The following is a 5,467-nucleotide window of genomic DNA, read 5'->3' on the forward strand; positions in this document are numbered from 1 at the left end:
AAAAAAAAGTAAAATTTTAAGTTACTTTTAAAAAATCATGTTCACAAAGTATTTTTAATATTTATTTTCTCTTGGTGTTACTGAATTATTTTATAACATACATTTAAAATATTTTTACTTTCATTTGTTTATTTTATGTTTAACAGGGGCTGGGTGTGGTTGCACAGGCCTTTAATCCAAGCACTTGTAAGGCAAAGGCAAGCAGATTTCTGTGAGTTCGAGGCCAGCCTGATCTAATAATGAGCTCCAGGACAGCCAGAGCTATGTAGAAAGACTCTCAGAGAGAGACAAAGAGAGAAACAGAGGCAGAGAGTCAGTATAACAGGTTTAAAATAGAAAATAATCTTGGCCTTTAAGTATAACTTTGTTTCCTCCTCAGAAAATATATGTTTATATCATTATTGTAGAAGTGATTTAGAATTTACGTACTTTTAAATTTTCATCAAACGTTCAAGGCCAGCCTCGTCTACATAGCAAGTTTCAGGCCAGCCGGGGATACATAGAAAGACTGTCTCAAAACACCAAAAAAAATTTTTTTCTAATTAAAATAAAATCTCCATCAAAGAATACACACCTTTTCCTCTTTTGCTATTGTCTTGAAGTTGGAAGCTTAACTTTATTTTTAGCACCTAAAATTATGCCATCAAGGCTTTTAAATGTAAAATGAAATTACAGTGTCAATTTAGTCTAAATGAGAAGGGGAAAAAAAAGGAACATGGAGTAGGGAGAGAAAATGCAGGTGGATACAGTTCAGGAGCAAACCTCAAACCGTACAGGCAGGACCAGGCAGAGAAGAGTTAGCAAAAGCTCCCTCGGGCTCCGAGCAGAGCAGAGGGGGGCTGGCTGGCTGGCTAAGATTCCTAGCAGCATTTCACTGGCCCCTTTTAGTTTCATCTCGTCCTCCTTCGGTCTGTCTCAACACAGCAAGTCCTGTGGAGAAGATGCCATTGTGCAATTAGGCCCCCCGCTGCCCTCAGAGTCAAAAGATAAGGGCTTAGCCTGGCTGGGCCCAGCAGCTCTTCCCACCCACTTCGCTGACCTCTCACCCACCACTGGCCAGAGCTCTCGGAGCTCACCAGGCAGCTCTGGTCTTTTGTTTGTACCCTGGGAGAACAAAGCAAGCTCTTCCCGGCCTGGCCTTGCATGCCTTGGTGGCCATTAAGCTACTTTGCTTGTCGGCCTAGGACACCGTGTTCCACACAATCAAGGGCTCCCCTTCCCTTCTGCAGAGGTCTGCTTGACCTCCCAGTCAGATCGCCCACAGAATGTTCTCTGTTCACTCGCCCTCCCACTCCGTCTTTTTTTTTTTTTTCCAAATCCCATCTCTTGTAGCCCAAGCTGACCTTGATCTTCTTAGAGCTAAAACTACAGGGATTTACCAGCACGACGGCCCATCTTCTTGTCCTGTGATGTCACTTTTCCATTTTTTACTTTTCTCCGGGGTCCTTACAAGGATCCACCATAGAACAAGCTTCTTTGCTTTGTCCGTTCCACCCTCTGTAAACCCCACAGGGTGGGCATTTCTTAAAATACTTTGTGTATGAGGACGGAAACCAGTACCATGCACCGAGCTACGTACTCGGCCCCAGGTGGACATTTTTGTCACTAGATCCTCAGAACCAGAACGTATGGAAGGCTCAAGAGGCGCGGGGGCTGGGGGAAGGCAGAGAGAGGGAGAGGGAGAAGACAGTCGGGGACACAGAAAGATAGAGTCAGAGAAACAGAAAGAGATACAGGCAGAGAGGTGTGGAGGAGATATTATACTCAGAAACAGAAGCAGAAAAGAGAGGACAAAACAGAGAGAGAAGAGGAGGAGGGTGGGTCAGATAAAGTGGAGAGACAGGTTGGAGCTAGATTCTGTTGACTCTGTGACATGGATTTGCCATTAAGTTAATGAGGCTTCAGGAAGAGCCCTAGCAACCAGCTGAAATTCGCCAAGCTAAACCACTCAAGCTGCAGTCAGCTACAAGCATTGTCCCTTTCCATTTCCAGCTCGACCTTTGCTGCACACGCTGTGGTTGCTTTGTGCTGTGTCTGTTTAGCTAAGCTGAATGCTGTTTCCCAGAATTCCCCGCCCAGTGTGGTTCTGGCTTCTAGAAGCATTCTGTAGGCAAACCAGAAGGAAAAGCTACCACAACGTGTGTGTGTTTTAACTCTTGAAATTTAATTCCAGGCACCGGAGCATTTCTCACAGTGTCACTGTGTCACTCATCTGATCCCTCATTTACGTGGCCCTGGGCAGACATTCAGTCCTACAGTCCGTACAAGCTCCCAGCAAATCTCCCTTTGGAGCAGATTACTCACACTCTCTCACTCTTCATCAGCTTTCACAGTGACATTAAGGTTGAAGCCCTGAGGTTCAGTGGCAGAGCACTTGCCCAGCGTACTTGAGGCCTGAGTTCAACTCGAGACCCTGAAAACGAAGTTTGAGTTAGCGTGTTGTGTGCCATGTTTTTGGTCACTTGGGGAAGCACTCATTATGGCGTGTGAGTAATTTAATATTCTACAGTGGGTTAGAATTACCTTAAAAGATCGCTGTCCTTGCGAGGGATTTCAAAACAAATACTAAGACGGAAGTTGGGGCTTAGCAGGTAAGTGGGCCTGAGTTCAAACCTCCAGAAACCAGGTTAAAAAAAAAAAAAAAAAAAAAAACTGAGCACGGAGGCAGACACGGGAGCACATACCCTAGATCCCAGAAGACAGAGGCAGGAAGAGCTCTGTGAGTTCGAAGCCAGCCTGGTTTATATAGCAAGCTCTGGATTAGCCAGAGCTGTATAATGAGACCCTGTCTTTTGAAGAAAAAAAAAATTGCCTACGTCAGCCTAGCTCCAGATTCAATGAATGACCCTGTGTTAAGAGAAAAAGGCAGAGCCGGGCAGTGGTGGCGCAGGCCTTTAACCCCAGCACTTGGCCAGAGAGAAAGAGAGAGAGAGTGAATAAGGCAGCCTTCACACTTGCACAACCCTCCACTCCCCTCCCCAACATGTGCACGTGCCACACGCATATAAATTCCACACTCACATACATACACAAAAATCAGTCCATTTTAAATAAACGAGAACATTTTCACTGCCTGCTTCTCCTTTTGTTGTTCACTAGAGATCAAACCCAAGGCCTTGTGTATACTGAGTGTGCTCTCTACCACTGACATTCTTAAACTACCTTTTCTCAAAGATAAGAGGTCATGATTTTAAGACATTTTATATTTTAAAAAGCCAAAGGGAGGCCTAGGAGATGGCACAGCAGGCAAGAGTGCTGGCTGCTCTTCCACAGGACCCAGGTTGGTTTCCCAGCACCCACATAGTGGCTCACAATCATCTTTAACCCCAGTTCCAGAGGATCTGATACTCTCTTCTGGCACTCTGTGGGCACCAACCAACACTCATTACGCATAAAATAATAAAATGAATTTAAAGAAAAAAAGCTAAGAAAACTGTTGCCAACAGAGTACTATCTGTTATCAGATGAGCCCCAAGTTCACAGATGTGACACACAGGAAATGGTAAAGGTAATCAGTAAGATATGAACTGTCACTTGGAACGCCTGGGCCTTAAAGCATTGTTTGTGACGTGAGGAAGCACAGGTCTGGAAAGACAAACCATCTATTTAAGGCACAGGCCTAATTAGTGACCTGTGTGGACACTGTGCCCTAGTATGCTGCCTTAGGTCAGAGCTCAAGTCAGTTAGAAAATTCTATGGATCTGAGGCAGCCTTTCAGTGCCTCTTCCCTCCCTGTAGTTATCTTTCTAGAGGGTCTCCCTACCTCTCACCCCTAGAAGCTGCATATTTCCATTCATTTTTCTGGGTTTCTCTCCTGTCCCCCCCTCCCCGCCTCTACCTGATCCCGTTCCCCCTTTTCCCCTCTTTCTCCCCTCTCCCAACCAGGCCCCTGCCTCCCTCTGCCTCCCGTGATTATTTTGTTCCCCCTTCTAAGTGGGATTGAAGCATCCTCACTTGGGCCTTCCTTCTTGTTAAATTTCTTACAGTCTGTGGGCTATATCCTGGGTATTCTGTACGCTTTGTCTAATAACCACTTATCAGTGAGTACATACCATGCATGTCCTTTGGGGTCTGGGTTACCTCATTTAGGATGTGGGAGAGTCCCAGGACTCAATGGGGGTGACCTTAGCCAAAATGCCCAACAGTGGGGAGAGGGAACTTGAAGAATCCATCTCCAGTAGATAGACAGGACCCCAAGTGGAGGGATGGGGTTATTAACCCACAGTCAATATTTCTGACCCAGAATTATCCCTGTCTAAAAGAACTGCAGGGACAAAAATGGAGAAGAGACCCAAGGAAAGGTTGTCCAGTGACTGGCCCAACTTGGAATCCATCTCATGAAGGTGGGAGGGGGCACCAAGGCCTGACATTATTACTGAGGCTATGGTGAGGTTACAGACAGGAGCCTGGCATGGCTGTCCTCTGAGAGGCCCAACAAGCAGCTGACTGAGACAGATGCAGAGACTTACACCCATCCATTGGACCAAAGTTGGGGACTCCTATGGAGGAATTAGAGAAAGGACTGAAGAAGCTGAGGTGGGAGGGCGACCCCAAAGGAAGACCAGCAGTCTCAGCTAACCTGGACGCCTGGGAACTCCCAGAGACTGGCTGGTCTAAGGCCCCTCGGCACCTATGTAGCAGAGGACCGCCTTGTCTGGCCTCAGTGGAAAAAGGTGTGCCTAATCCTGGAGAGAGTTGAGGCCCCAGGTGGGGGGGGTGGTGGGAAGCACCCTCTCGGAGGCAAGGGGGAAGGGGAAAATTGGATGAGAAACTGTGGAAGGGGGACTAGGAAGGGGCAATGGAGGGAATGTAAATAAAATAATTAATTAAATAAAAAATAAAATGTAGTTATCCTCAGATCCAAAAAAAATGTTTCATAGCCCTCTCAAAAGCCATATACTGTCTAGTAAAAACCCCAATATCAGGCATGAGAAGCCCCCTTTTGAGGTATTGGTCGGGGATGTCCAAGAGACCTGTAAAACATAATAGGCTGCTGCGGTGGCCCTTGGGTCCCTCTCAGAGGTGAAAGGTAAATTCCCATTGCTTAAGATACCATGCACTTTGGACACAGGGCCCAGAGGACTTGAGCTGAATCTGATCTCAAAGCCTCCTCCCTGAGAATTAGCTTCCTGGTCCCAGAAGATGCCGTGCAAGCTCCTAAGGGAGTAAGCGACTAAAAGTCCCAGCCAGCTCTGATCCCCATGAGCCACAAGAATACTATACCTATAGCATTTTCACAAATAACTTGGAAGTAAACAACAGCTCTCTAATTGAACTTAAGATCCACTTAATAAGAGGGAAAAATTGCCTTACTGGAAATGTAGCCAACTACTCAGGACTAGTAAAATCATGGATCTTGGAGGAGAATCTACAGCCACCACTTTACTAGACCAGCATAATCCCTAACTACATTCTATATTTATCCTCATACTCATAGATAAATGCATCCTCACCTCTCATTGAAGAA

The sequence above is a fragment of the Mus pahari genome, chromosome X, assembly GCF_900095145.1.
Source record: "Mus pahari chromosome X, PAHARI_EIJ_v1.1, whole genome shotgun sequence".
NCBI classification, from domain to species: domain Eukaryota; kingdom Metazoa; phylum Chordata; class Mammalia; order Rodentia; family Muridae; genus Mus; species Mus pahari.